This window comes from Physeter macrocephalus, chromosome 8 (genome assembly GCF_002837175.3).
Source record: "Physeter macrocephalus isolate SW-GA chromosome 8, ASM283717v5, whole genome shotgun sequence".
NCBI lineage: Eukaryota > Metazoa > Chordata > Mammalia > Artiodactyla > Physeteridae > Physeter > Physeter macrocephalus.
This window is the reverse complement of record NC_041221.1, coordinates 90,485,258-90,500,875: the sequence shown is the minus strand read 5'-3', so window position 1 is coordinate 90,500,875 and position 15,618 is coordinate 90,485,258. Positions and strand designations below refer to the sequence as shown.

At 38.2% G+C, this 15,618-nt stretch overlaps 1 protein-coding gene and 1 long non-coding RNA gene across 3 annotated transcripts in view; one reads left to right on the top strand and one right to left on the bottom strand.

Annotated features, from left to right (window-relative positions):
• ADGRV1 (adhesion G protein-coupled receptor V1) overlaps positions 1 to 15,618 on the bottom strand; it is a 552,025-nt gene that overhangs the window by 133,790 nt on the left and 402,617 nt on the right. The gene's annotated exons all lie outside the window — the stretch shown is intronic.
• Positions 12,146 to 15,618, top strand: part of LOC114486740 (uncharacterized) — a 29,541-nt gene continuing 26,068 nt past the window's right edge. Inside the window, exons 1-2 of one of the 2 annotated variants that reach the window (XR_003680979.1) lie at positions 12,146 to 12,269; positions 13,227 to 13,287. This is a non-coding gene — a long non-coding RNA (uncharacterized lncRNA). The remainder of the gene's footprint in view (positions 12,270 to 13,226; positions 13,288 to 15,618) is intronic. The other variant, XR_003680980.1, reaches the window with a different exon arrangement.

Genomic DNA, 15,618 nt, shown 5'->3' with positions numbered 1-15,618 from the left:
TAATGTCCTTTAAGATGTCTCCTACTGGTTCATTCTCTTCCCAGTGTCTTCCCAGTGTCTCAATGTCTCTCAAGCCCTTATGCTTGCCAACTGAAATTCCTCAGCCTTGCAGCCTTCCTTATGGACACGAACAATGGCAGAGGGTCTTCCACACATGCTTTGCTTTGTCTCACAGTCTACAAATGCCACAATGGATTCCAGGCAACAGCATGATGGAAAGAATACACATTCAGTCCAAAGTCCTGACACTGTCATTTCCTACTTACATAACTTGGCACAATTTACTAAAGGTCCTCAAGCTCCAGTATACCTGGAAATTTAGGATAATGATACCTCATCTATTATGAGACTCAAGTGGGATAATGTACATGAAAATAGTTTCTAAAATGGAAAGTCACATACAAATGGAAGCTGTCCGGAAAGTTCTTTTTTTCTGTGATCCACTGATTAGGTAATGCAGGCCAGTGCCTATGTCAGCGCTAAGGAAGTCACATAGTTTAGAGGGCTGAGAATGGAACTGAACTAGAATGTTGGATTCCTAGTCTCACTCCCTAGGATCAAGGCCAGCTTCCAAAAGCGTATACCCATGGCAGCCCGATAAGAATAACTACTGGGACCTGCCCAGAAATAACATAAACCAGCAAATATTACATAGATAGTGGCATCATATGCAATCTATGGGGAAGAAACCACAGTCATTGTGCCCTAACTATAAGCCATGAAGAAATTACATTTAAAAACATTATTCTGGGGCTTCCCTGGTGGCGCAGTGGTTGAGAGTCCGCCTGCCGATGCAGGGGACACGGGTTCGTGTCCCGGTCTGGGAAGATCCCACATGCCGCGGAGCGGCTGGGCCCGTGAGCCATGGCCACTGAGCCTGCGCGTCCGGAGCCTGTGCTCCGCAACGGGAGAGGCCACAGCGGTGAGAGGCCCGCGTACCAAAAAAAAAAAAAAATTATCGTATTTTCTTTAAATTTTTCTTAAACATGACCTTTTTTGATCACCAAGGCCTAGCTAAGCCCAACTTATTTGATGAGAATTTTAAAGTTCCAGCTTCTCATATGATAATTATACAACGAGGAAGTATTGGAGACCTGGGAGTGGGAGAGATGCAGAGAGTAGGAAATAGCTAGACAAATGAATAAGGAAATTCTCTGAGAAAGAATAACTGGACCTCTCTCCACATATATTTAAATAGTTATGCAAATCTAAAGAGTTAAAATGTGAAGAACTAAAAATATTCATTTAAAAAAATGTGCTTGGATGATGGTATTTTCACCAACAACCATTTTATTTGGATGACATCTACCACAAAGAATCCTGGGTGTTTTATAATGAAAAATACATAACAAAGCAGTTTCCTAATCATCAGACTCCTATGAAGAAAGTGAAGCTCTAATGGCATCATTTCCAATTTTTCCCCAGAGAATGAGAAAAAAACTAAGTGAATTAATGACACAGCAATGGTCAAGCTACCACATCTATTACCATTAGACAAGTGTACCAAAGAGCAATCCTAAATTGGTTTCATTTTACACTAAAGTGTAACATCCTTGCTTATTCAACAGTTTAAGGGAAGGAGAGATTATTAAAAGTATTCTAGCTAAGAATGGTCACCTATACTAGATCAAAGTATACCGCAATCTCATCAGAAGAGTGGGGATCAAAAAGCCCACTGCTATTTCCCTTATATTTCCTAACCCTAGGATTAATTTCCTGTAGATTTTTACATATTATTACTTATGATGTACCTATGTAGTAGACATAGTTGCTAGTTGCCTGCCCAGCATTTATTCCTTCTTCTTCTGGTCCCAGCACTTCAGAACTTCCTTTGAGATCCATGTGATTTGGTCATGGCTTACCTCACTCTTCCTTGCTCTAAGAATGGGCCTATGACCTGGCCAATTGATGTCACCTGCTCCCCTGTCCACAGGGATAAGCTCAGAGCTGGACACTGACTCTATGAAGCCAATGAGACTCATATTTAGGACTTCTGCTAGAACTGTTTTTTTAAAAAAATTAATTTATTTTATTTATTTATTTTTGGCTGGGTTGGGTCTTCGTTGCTGCGAGCGGGCTTTCTCCACTTGCGGCGAGCAGGGGCTACTCTGTTTCGGTGAGTGGGCTTCTCATTGCTGTGGCTTCTACTTATTGCGGAGCACAGGTTCTAGGCACACGGGCTTCACTTAGCTGTGGCATGCAGGCTCAGCAGTTGTGGCTCGCGGGCTTTAGAGCACAGGCTCAGTAGCTGTGGTGCATGGGCTTAGTTGCTCCGCGGCATGTGAGATCTTCCCGGACCAGGGCTTGAACCCATGTCCCCTGCATTGGCAGGCAGATTCTTAACCACTGTGCCACCAGGGAAGCCCTAGAACTCTTGAAAAGAAAAATCTCTTTCATGTATATTGGTAGGATGAGAGTCTGAAGCCACCAGCTATCATGTTGCCACCATAAGGGAAGCATCTCGTAGTGACAAATGACTGAAAGACTGATCACTATGACATGGGTTCCACCCCTGGATGGTGAAAGTCACAGTGCTATGACATCTTGAACCCCTGGATTCAGCAATGCCTGAAGCCATTCATTAACAGCACATCAATTAACATACATAATCTTTAAGGCTTATGCCCTGCCAGTTTGCACTGGGTTTCTGCCTTTTGTATTAGCATGAATTCTGAGTAATATAATCTTGCTTCATAAAATGTGGGTATTTTTATTGAATCAGTATTAATGTATTTAGAACACTGCTTTTGCAAGGAATATCAATGGGACTATTGCATAAAAGGATTTCAGACTCACTTCTTATTTGCATGAATATACAGTACATTTTTTCTATTAGCTGATTTAAATCAAACATGAGATGCAAGACTTACAGTGTCTGTTACTTTTTAGAAGGGCAAAAGTTGCCTTTCACAACTAAGAACCCAAAACAAACACTATTTGAGGTCAAGATGTTGAGTAACATAATCTCAACTTTTCTATCAACACCTCTCTGAAGAGGCTCTGCCAAAACCTCTGTCCTACAAGCTAGTAAATCTCCCATATCAAGTTTACTTACGGCATCTCCCATGGAATCTACATCCAGGTCCTGGGACAGCAGACGGAACTGCTTGAGAAACGCAGCTGGCTGCCAGAGCTGCCTGGAGCTTCAATTAACTCCAAGTAGTTAAGGGCAGGGAGAGCTGGCACAGTATGAAATTGCATTCCAGAAAGCCCACCTGGGACTTCCTGCAGGACACCAGCTCTTAAAACAGACATGGTCAGAAGGGGCAGGAGATGGCTCAGAGGCTTGCAGAAAAGGTTTTCCTTTCCCTTTCGGGACCAGATTCTTTACTGGGTCTCTGGATGTTGCTTTCTTTTCCTAAATAAATATGGGAAACCCAGCATGTACTTGGTAAAAACTGGGTGGGGCTGATTATGAACAGTTTCAATAAGATAAATTTGTTTTACATTGTCTTTCAGTGTATGACATATATTCTCTACTTTTGAACATGTAATTATTATAATTTTATTTCTATTAACAAGTTAGTTACACTGACTGACAGGAAAAGATTCTTTTGCTTTTAGGTCCCTAGCTTTCAAACTTTAATTTGCATTAGAATCCTTCAAGGACTTGTTCAAAGTACAGACTCCCAGGGCCTACCCCAGACCTGAGGAATCTGAATCACTGTAGGCAGAGCCTAGAAATCTGAATTTTCAGGTGATGCAAATCACCTGAGAACCACACACTGAGAAACATCATCCTGGGGGGAAATTCACATCCAAGGGCACACAGTCATTTGTACTTTGCATTCATTCCTACTTTGTAAATGCAACAGCAATTTACATCACTGGTGCCATATCTTCAACTTGATGCTTTTAGCATAAAATCTTATTTATCAAGAGCTACAGAGTTAATAATTTGAGTAGAATATTACTCTACTTATTTTGTCTGCTATCACCCCCAGTATTCATGCCATGGGAGGATAAAGTGTTCCTGACTCACGGCTGAAGTGGCAGCGCAATATAAACAGCTTCAGTTCTCCTTCAGGTGACAAAGCAGGACATTTCATAGACTCCCATGGATCCACTGATCCATTTTAATTTGAAAAGTTAACATTTTGAGGGGCGCTTATTTTTTCCTCTAATTTTTAACACAGAATTATAGGAAAGTGCCTGGTGTTTCACACTTTACATTAGAACACGTTCTGCCAACTGTGGTCTAAATGAAGTTTACATGGTTTGGCAGCTGATCAATCACCACTGCAAGAGAGAACATCTCTTAATGAGAAAAAATATGTACGTAAAATTGAAAATTTAGCAAGAGCATATAGAACAAGTCTCTTCATGAGTCACATATATACATTTTGAAAGCCACACCTAAAGTAAGGCGTGTTTGAAATACGTATTAATTCTTATAGGCTGCTAGGTACCACTGAATGCAATGGGACAATAGTTTCATAAATGGTTCTTCCATTGGAACTCCTCAAATTATAGCCTAAACATCCCTAGGTTTTACAATCATGTGACAGTCTTGAGTGACATCAGAGTCTTCTTCTCTGCTCTCTTTTCTCTTTATCCTCCCCTTTTTATCCCCATACCCTCTCTCTTTTTTACTATCACTGGGAATAATGTCAGAGACTACTTTCAATACCATACCTCCAATATCTATTAGAGTGCATGGCACATAAAAATGATTAATAAATACTCGTGAATGAGTGAACAAGTGAATGAAAAAATGAATTAAATGGCTTTTTCCCGCTTTGGTCACATTATCTTTTATTCCACCTTAACTTTACTCAGTCTCTGTACTCAAGGTGGAGTGGGTGAGAGTAATCTCTCATTCTTACCATTTGCCACAGGACACCTAAAATCCATCAACCTTGCCCTTGGCAAGCTTATGGGATTGATGTCTGCGTTCTCAATGGATGATCCCGAAGGACAGAGAGGTTTTTATGGAATATCGGCCAGCATTTCTCCTCCCTCCAAAGTCCCAAGGGTTTCTTTTCTTTAATTAGTAGTCAGCTTAAGGAAATTCAGGTAGAAAAAGAGGCCAAGAAAGAGACCAGGGTCCTAAGTCTGGATCCGTGGAGGTGGGAATTTATCTCTGCATTTGTGTGTGAAACTTGCAGGGGCTGGGAGCTGAGGCAGTGACTGGACTCCATGAGAGAAAGAACCCTCCAGGTTCTGGTAATTTCTGAAGAACTCCCCACCACACAGTGCCTGGGTCCAAACAGATAATCCGTAAATCTTTGCTGAATGAATAGAAGGCAACGTATGGCCCAAATCAGTCAATGAAAGGTTGATGAAAAATTACAAACAGATGTATAGTTGAGCATCTCAATTTTAAGCATATTTTAATCATCTGTGAATATACTTTATCACTAATCCTTTGTCAGACAGGGAGCAATTATTTCTTGTTTGCCGTGGAAAACATCCCCATCAGCACACTACTTGACACACAGTAGATGAGTAAGTTAACAAGGAGAGAAAAAGCTACATAAATTATACAAGAAAATATGTGATAAGTGCCATAAGAGTGTTTAAATAAATAGAAAGCTGTTCACAGGAGAGACTGCCTATAATGAAAATGAAGCAAGTCTTCTAGAAAGTCATGGAATTTAACCCCATAGTATATATAAGATTTTAACAGACAAGTAGGAAAGGAAAACTGAAGGAGATTTTTTAAAACAAATGGTATAAGCAAATGGGTGGAGAAAGGAAAGAGTAAGTTGTTTGAAGGGGAATAAAAAAGTATCCCAACTAGACTGGAACAAATGGAATGTCTAACAATTACAGACCAAGCTGAAAAGGTGTGCAAGGATACCGAAAGTCAGGCAAAGGGAAATCAAATTTTATTTAGGCATTAGTAGGAAACCAGTCCCTAGAAGAATGGCAACAGGGGAAGGTAGACCAACCCAGCCCCAATGTAAAGAGAGACTGAAGGCGACCAGCAAGCTATTGAGGTGGATTTTATTTCAATATTTCAGATCATGGATTTAAGTGGTAGTAGTGGGAATGGAAAGAAAGGTCGAATGTGAGATGTGCTGTGAAGGAAGATCAAAAAGAAGGGGAGATTGTATTTGACGTGAAGAATGGAGGAGGGGAATGGAGTCAAGGTAAATTCAGATACCTGGGAGAATTCTCAGAATTGAAGGAGATCATGGCTCATTTCCCAGGGAGGAAAGTGTTTTAGTTTAAATGGATAGATCAGCTAATTGCTACTATTTTCAATGGAATGCCGTCTGAAGCTAATAAAGTAGCTCTATTACATGGGAAACCATGTCTTTTTAGCACCACTTTTTTTTCTTACCTTACTAAATCTGCACAGTAAAAGCCTTTGTGAAAGGAAAGCATAAACCATATTATTAACAGATAAATTGACAATGATACAGGGATAGTAAGAGGAAGAATAGAGAAATTTAAAATTCTTCACTTTCTAGTTTTATAGATGGGTAATGCTGTATATGTACACAACATGCTAATATACTAATACATATAAAGGGTCCATGAAAGTAAATATTTTGAATTTAATAGTGTTCTAAATGAATGAGGAAAAATGTGGAGTGAAATCTCCTAGGATACAGTGTTTTTTTGCCACTTAGTAAGGCGATATGACTAAATGAGGAAACTGGAAGAAAGGGAAATGGATACAGAACTATGTAAAGAAGCTGAATCCGAGAAATCAGAAGAGAACTAGAAATGACACATTCATAATTATAAAAATGTTCAAATTAAAATTTTCTTCCTCTGGAAACAAAATAAAGAGTAACAAAACTTTGTGACGCCTCCAATATGAATGTAAGAGAGTGTTAGTTGCCAAGTTTTCCGTTCTATGAAGCTTTAAGGTGCCATACATTTTTGGCCTTAAACATTATTATTATGAAAGTAATAGAGCAAGTTTGTGATAAACACAATCAGAAGCCTCCAAGGCAGAAAGTAAAGGCCTCCTGACCCCTTTCCCCATCTCCTTCCCTAGAGAAAACAACTGTTAGTAGTTTCCTGTACACTGTTACAGATTTGTTCTATGCATACTAACATCTGTAATATAAATTGAATTCAATAAAATATGTTGCTATCTCTTTCCAAGAAATCATTCATTTATCAAATAGTAATTCTGCACTATGCTGAGAATCTAAAGTCAAAAAGTGTCTGGATTTTATTTTCAGGGAATTTACTATCAGGAAAGAGACAGAAGTCAATTATTGTAACAGAACTTAGTAGTATGAGAATCATTACTTTGTCTAATGCATACTGAATATTTCAAAAATTTCAGAAAATTTTTAGAAATTAAAATTAACATATTTGAGTGAAAGGTGATTTCTAGGATGCAAATCTAGATTTTCAGAAAGTTTCTAATGCAAATATTACAAGAGTTAGCCAGGCATTTTCAGAAAAATCAGGCAAAGTTTCTTTATATTACAGAGTGACTATCACTTAAGGTGTTCATTCTCCAGTGGTTTTAATTGCTGAAAATATCTTTGACCTAAAAATTGTCATTTTATTTTTGCCCCATCAAAAATCCACTGAACAACTGTGAACACTGATTCTCTATTTCCAAATATTTTAGGGCTCAGAGGAAAACAAAACTTCACTTACTATTCGTAACTATGCCTGTACAAGGGCAAACAAGAGTCAATGAAAAGTGCCTCAGAGATCATCTGATCCCTGAGAACAAGACTGGTGTTTTAACTCAGGCTTTGTGTTCAGTCAAACATTTCCCCTTCTTTTAGAAGACGGACAGATGTATGCTCATATTTAGGTGGTTCTTTGATCTACCCTAGGAACTGCGTATGTAACTACCACTTCTCAGAAACTCTGAATGAGATCATTATTCATTACTTAGAAAGCCCGTGTGTCATGCTGCATTTAGCTTTTATACATTCCCATTCATTTTGTTCCCCTACTAACATCTACTTCCTACCCCATCGAGTTTTCAGTAACTCACATTAAAAGACTATTTTGTTTGTGACCTACCATAGACAAATTTTTGTGAATGAGATGCTAAGATGATGGCAGTATTACTAGGGTGACCCTGATCCAGTCAATGTCCCTTTGTTTCTGTAACACCTTAATGGAACTCAGAAATAAAAGCAACTTTCAGTGTTTTAGAGACACATGAAATGCATACTTATAATTCACATAACTACCTTTAAATTACTGAAACATATTTAAATATATGGCCTTAATTTTCTGATGCTTTTAGTCTCTCTTCCTCCTTGACTCCAAATACCTGAAGGGCTATGATAGAGAGTTTTGAAATCCACCCAATTTAGTGACATAGGCATTACAGCACAACTTAATAAACACATGTTATATAACTTTAGTTCATGACATGACTGATTTGCCACTCTTTTGCCATTACAAAATGGGAAAAAAAGCTTAAATGGACTTCTTTTTATTAAAATCATACTCAAAAGTTAAAGCTTTAACAAAAGAAAATTTGTAATTATTTTTCATTATTTGGCTCTAATTATCTGTCACAGACAGACATTTATTATATGACAAAGCAAACATCAGAGGTATGAACATTTGGAATAAAAAAAAGCATTCTGAAATCTCCCAGGAGTATATTATTTCATGTCAAGGGAAATCAGCAGTAAGTCATTCTTGGGACTTGCCAGGACTGTATGGTTCTCCTCGTCTTGTTTCACTTCTGTCCAACAGAACCAGGAGGTACAATCTAAGGACATGTGGCCTGATTACGATGCTCGGCTAGTAAAACCTTATCAGAGGAAATACTGACAGCTCTGGATACCACATCTATTTTCCCTATCATTTCCTTGATGAAAGATCATTTTGCAGAGATCCTGAGAGTAGAAGGGCATAGTTGCTTCCTTTCACCTCATATCTACATGAGGGGGAAAGTTACACTTGGAGGAACCTTAGGAAATAGTCAATAGTCTTTTCCTTAGTCTGTGATTCGCCCTTATGGACTACACATTTTGAAGACTTTTATGAATTGAAGAGATAGCAAGTCACATACAAATGCAATAGATTATGAGGCTAACATCAGTTATCAACTTGGGGGAGGTATTAGCGTCCCTACTCCACTACCAACATGATTTTTTAATAGAATCCTCTGAAAATGATTGTTATGATTTGTCAACATTTGCTTCTAAGGAACTACAAACAGTGTGGTGCTAAGGCTGGCTTGTACAAGCCCATGAGAAGTGATTGTTAAATTTTCAAGAATTTTGTGAACCAGTTGTTAAACAGACCCATTATTAAAAATGAAACTATACAGACTTACAGTTAATTATATTAAAAGCAAAGGTAATAGGGGCTTCCCTGGTGGCACAGTGGTTGAGAGTCCACCTGCCAATGCAGGGGACATGGGTTCGTGCCCCGGTCCGGGAAGATCCCACATGCCACGGAGCGGCTAGGCCCGTGAACCACGGCCACTGAGCCTGCGCGTCCGGAACCTGTGCTCCGCAAAGCGAGAGGCCACAACAGTGAGAGGCCCGCATACAGCAAAAAAAAAAAAAAAGCAAAGGTAATAAATACTCAAAACTCACCATTTTCTAATTATTTTACTTCATTTTATTATTACTCATGCATCTATTATATTCGTGTGGTGGAAATGTCATATAATGGTGTGCTATTATGCATCCCTTTCCATCTCTGTTTTCAAGGATGTCACACTGATAGCTTGAACCCAGCCATAGTGGGAGCATTTACAACATGGAAACTAACTAATGCTACAATCAGTTTTGCTCTGCTCCATGCGCCACTTGTTAAACATTTACCAGCACAATACTGTTAGGGTGGGTTCCAGGATTACAAAGAAGAATAAGGCCTTGCCTTCATAGAAATTATGACCTAATTGGGAGACAGGTAAATACTTAACTATAAGATTGTCTTGTAAGTGACAAAATAGGGGTTAAAGGTGTTACAGGAAAAGAAAGAGATGTAATTAATTTTGCTTGAGGTGTTCTTAGAAGGTCTCATAGAGTAAACAACCTTTGACTAGACCTTAAACATTGAATAAAAATTCACTAGCAGAGAAGAAGGGAAATGCTCTTCCAAAAAAAAACAAAGGGTAAAGTATGAAATGCCTTGGTCTGTTTTGGAAAGGGCTAATAATTGAGTATGTCGAGTGCAGTGTTTCTGAGACTTTCCCACTCAGAACTATTAATGGCAAAGAATGAATGGGTTATTCGGGTGATCTGAAGCTGCAGCTTGAAAAGGCTCACTACTAAGAGATATTTCTTTAATTTCATCTATTTTGCCTTTAAAATTCATCAAAATTTTCATCATCCTTATGTATTGATATTTTCACTTGGGATAGGGTTTGTCTTCATCTTCTTTTTTTCCACCTTGACCTCTCCACTAGGAGGGAAAAGGTCTTTCAACACATCAAGTATTTAAAGGCATGAGGGAAAATCAGTGTTATGAAGGGCAATATTAGTATTTCTCATATATGTTATGCTCTGAGGGTGTAAGTACCCATTAATAATCTCCCAGGATGGAGAGAAAAGTGGACAAAGATGCAGTAGCAAGATGGAGCAGGGCCAATGAGATAGAAAAGGAAGTAGAGAGATCAAGGAGGGAAAGCTTCTTGGAATGATTCTAAGCACTGAAAACTACACTGTAGAGATATGTTTTCGAACTGTCCCCTAGACTCCAAATATGTATATGATAAGGTATCAGCAGACTTTCTTTCTTATAATGAACCAGTGCTGGATGTACCAGGAAGCTAATGAAGCTTAAGCTTAAACTTCAGGACTACTCACTTGCATAAACCCTTTTCAAGGGCCTGGGGATGGCCCTAGCAGTATGTTCACCTGGTTATGAGTTTTTGTAAAATTTATAAAACTAAGATATTTTAATTGCAATCAGTTAAGACTGCTGGCTTTTCAATCCCAACTCTCCTTCTGTCACATTACCTCTTGCATTAGGTGATACTGGAATGACTGATAATTTGGGATGTGGCTAAGGGGAAGTTCAGATGGGAGTAAATTTCGCTGGAATGTGTGGGATATATTCATGTGGCATAGAGTCACTTCCATTTATGAAGTTACTGTTAGACATCATCCACGGTACCACCTCGCTGGGCATCAGTGGTGAGGACATGCAGGGTCAGAGGTTATATCGAAATATGAAAATGTGCAAATGAGTGCAGTCTTAGAAGAGCATGGTGGAGGAACAAGGTTTAGAATGTATATACTCAGAAGTTGGCCTGTAGAAAATGCTTCCAATTATTATTAGACCCCTTTTCTCTTCTGTCAGAAATATATCTAATGAATAAAATGATAAATATTCTACTTTTTTTTTTTACTAAGACTATTTTTTTAAAACAGTTTTAGGTTCACAGCAAAATTGAGGGGAAGGTACTGAGCGTCCCCATTTATCTCCTACCCTTACACACTCATAGCTTCATTATCAGCATTCCCCAAAGTTGTGGTACCTGGGTTACAACTGATGAACCTACATTGACACGTCATAATCACCCAAAGTCGACAGTTTACATTACAGCTCACTCTTGGTGTTGTACATTCTGTGGGTTTGGACAAATGTATAATGATGTTTCCATCATTATAATATAATACAGAATAACCCCTGGCAATCACTGATCTTTTCAGTCTCTCCACAGTTTGCCTGGAATCTGGATCAGCCCCTGTAAGGCCCTGTGCCTGTATTCCCACTCAAATGTCAGAGAGCATAATATTATGTCTAGTATAAAAATAATATTTTAATTTATGTACCAATTAAACTATTTTATTTTTACCCTAGATATTTAAATAAAATTAAACTTCAGGAAGGTAAGCCATTTCGATTCTGAGGCTCTGTCTATGACTCTGGGGCATTCTACAAGTGCTCTAGTTTGAAAAGTATAGATCCAGGGCTTAGCATACACAAGTGGATATGAACGGCTGAAAAAAACATAGGTGTTAATGGTGGTGCCTGCTGTTTATAGGAGTTTGAATTTTTTTTTTTCCAGAGAGTTGCTGAAGGGTTTTAAGCAGAACTTGTTTTAGAATAACTCTGGTGACAGTACAAGGAAAGAATTAAAATGGGGAGTAAATAATAAAATAACTGACTTTGAAGCTATTGCAATAGACTTTGTTCAAGACTATGAGGACCCGAATTAGACCTATGAAAGAGAACAGGACAGGAGGGAACAGGTTTCAAGTGTTATCAAAAGGATCAACAGCCCTGTGACTAACAGGATGTGGAAAGTAGGTGAGAGGAAGCTGCCAAAGATGACTCAATTTTCTTGCTTGAGCACCTAGAGGAATAATACGGCTGATAATAAGTTGGAGAATGCAGCCTAAGCAGATTTTCACAACGTAAGTAATAATGGCAAACAAATTAGAATTGCTGCCTTAAAAAGGTTTGTAAACTTTTAAAATAGATTTGTTAAAATACTGTCAAATTTCTCTTTTATGAGTATCTTGGGCTGTCTTCTCCCCTTAGGAGAAGTCAATTTTGGGGTTATCAGTTATATCCTAGGTGATATTTTAGCAACAAATAGAATCTTAAAGCAAATCAAGTTAACCAAATATATTTATTGAGTATTTATTGAGCATTTACTCTAAAACCAGCACAGATAAGCTATAAAGTTTAAAATGAATTCTGAAAAAGCATACACAGTATGCTCTTTCAGTGGAGGATTAAATGTAGTATGTTACATTTAAAAGCAATTAAAAAATACAAATCAGTATTTCAGGTTTATAAAAGAGAATGAAATTATAAACCATTGAGGGTAGAAGAACTTTAAAGGTCATTTAATTAGCTTTCAATCAAAGCTTGACTCTCCCGGTCTCCCTTTTTGTTATGTCAGTCCTTCACACATTTGAAGAAAGCTGTATTGTGTCCCCTAAGACTTTTCCTTTATAACAAGGCCCCGCTTCTATTCATAAACCCCTACATAATGTCATTTGACATCCTCCTAACCATCATGGCCATTTTCCTCCTGACAGCCTATTGTTTTTTGCATGTCTCTCTACCTTCAGAATTCAAAACAAATTATTAAATCAATACCTGTTAGATACATTTATTTAAGCAAGCATAAGACAACTCAATGATATCCAGTCCATATTTTACCATGTTATCCTTAAAAAAAAATCATAGGAAAATATGTCACAGATTACAATATTTATAGGATTCTCCTTATATATTGATATACCCCTTATAAAGGAAATTGGTCTAAGAGTATATGTTATCTTTTAGTTTATCACCACTTTCTTTTTTCTAAGTGCTCCTAAGCAATCAATTTAAGAAGATATTTTGGGAACTTTTTTCAGGACCAGGAAGATTGAGAATCCAATTTATGAAATTGGGGAATATTCTACTTGACAGAGAAAGGTAAAGCAAAATCTACCTTAATCATGTTTTATTTTTCTAATATTAAATGCCTTCCTATAGTAGACATTTTCCTCACTATTTAGTGTATCTTTAATCTGAACAATAACTTTAAATGGCCCCTCCTTCCCTTCAGTTGTCATTTTATCATTTTTTTTAGCAAGCCTCACATCATTTGAGGTTTAAGGTTCCTTTTTCTTATATTAGCCATTCTTTTTCTATTAATGATATATTCCTACTTTCTTTCACTATGCCTGTCCTTGTTTCATTTGAGCCCACCAGAAAGAATACATACACCCTATTGATTCTGATGACTATCTTTCCCTTTTCTGTCTTTAAAATTATTTCAACCATTTCATTTGAATTTAATTTTTAAACTTTCTCCTCTAGTACTGTGTTTCCTTTTAGAGTCTCTGGTCATGAAATATTAATATTATCTAATTTTTATCTGAGTGTTTTAAAATTGAGCTTCCTAAATTTTAGTGTGAACACGTATCTAATTATGTTCAAGCTTTCCCTCTGTTTATCAAGGGCTCCATTTGGCAAAGGTTGATAGCTGCTGGATCTTAGAGTTTCTATTTCTCAAATTGAACAGAATTATGTCAAGTTTGCCTCACTGCTTCCTCTACCTTCTGAGAAATTGTCAGATATTCAAATAAAATATCATCAGTTACTCTGTTTTAAGCAGAATAGGATTTCCAGTGTGCATGTGAGAGAGCAGCTATGGACCTATGGATAAGTCAAACCCACTGGGTTTAATCCCCACTGTGCTACCCATAATTTTTCTGACTTTCCACCTCTTTGCACCTTAATTTCTCATGAAGAAACAAGTTACCTAAAAATTCCCATGGCATTCATTTAGCTAATAACAGCCAGGATCTCTATCGCTAGAAAGCTAGGCAGCTCACAGAAATTTCCTTGTGAGGTAGCCAGAGTTCTTTTTTTTTTTTTTTTTTTTTTTTTTTGTGGTATGCGGGCCTCCCTCTGCTGTCGGCCATGGCTCACGGGCCCAGCCGCTCCGCGGCATGTGGGATCCTCCCAGATCGGGGCGCGAACCCGGTTCCCCTGCATCGGCAGGCGGACGCGCAACCGCTGCGCCACCAGGGAAGCCCAGCCAGAGTTCTTTTCCTCCTGCCAGCAGTCTACTCATCCAATTGATACTAATGACCTTTAGCCATTGTTTCCAAGCCTGCAGTTCACCAAATCCCTAGCAGCAGTAGGAGTAAAGGAGACTGTGTTGGGCATGGTACTCTGAGAGGTATGGTTCCTAGGAAAGATGTATTTCACAGGTACAGAGACAGGAAAAACCCTGGCAGCCATGTCTGTTGGGGGCTAACATTTTTCATGTATTTTATCGGTTTAAAGTGTCAGACAACTAGGCTATGTAGGCAGATGAAAATGCCACTTCTATCCTACAGACCTGCAGCAGAGGTATGCTATACATTATTGTTAATTGGGCTATTATTATGCACATAGACGTTAAATCAACCTTGATATTTAAAAAGAAGATTCTAACTAAGAACAAAGAGAGCAGAGCTAACCATCACAGCTTCATGTACTGGACAACAGAAGGCTCCATGGAAATCTCATTCTAGGATGAGTAAATAATTTTTTTTTTTTTTTTTTTTTTTTGTGGTATGCGGGCCTGGCTCACAGGCCCAGCCGCTCCGCGGCACGTGGGATCCTCCCAGACCGGGGCGCGAACCCGGTTCCCCTGCATCGGCAGGCGGACGCGCAACCACCGCGCCACCAGGGAAGCCCCAGTAAATAATTTTTGAAAAATCAACATGGGATACATGAGAAGAAACAGTGAAACCCCCAAAATAAAATAATTTTTAAAAAAGATACTGATTTTGAAAATTATTAAGGTGCCAGAAAAAATTTTTTCTAACTGCTTAGAACTTAAATAGAATATAAGAAGGCAAAGCCTAAGGAAAAGAAGCAAAATAAGGCCCAGGCAAATGTTGTCTGAAGGAACTGTCAAAGAAGCAAAAGAAACGGGGGAAAAAAATGTGTAACAACTGAAATCTGCATTGGAAACAGGGATAAGCAGAATAACAATGCAGAAACTCAGCTGACTAACAGAGCAGACAAACTTGAGAAGCTGTGGCAGGATGCATGGGAAAAAGTCAAAGAGTTGAAAACAATTAAGTGTGATTATTATGATCATAGAAGACAAGGTATAGTGGTAAGTACTCATAATACTTTGTTATCTCTGATTCTAGAACAATGGGAAAATAGCAAAGAAAATGTATATGATTGAAAAACTCAATGAAGCAGAACACGTTATTATGTCTGTGGAGTTAAGAGCCCAAGTACCAGGCACATTTAAAG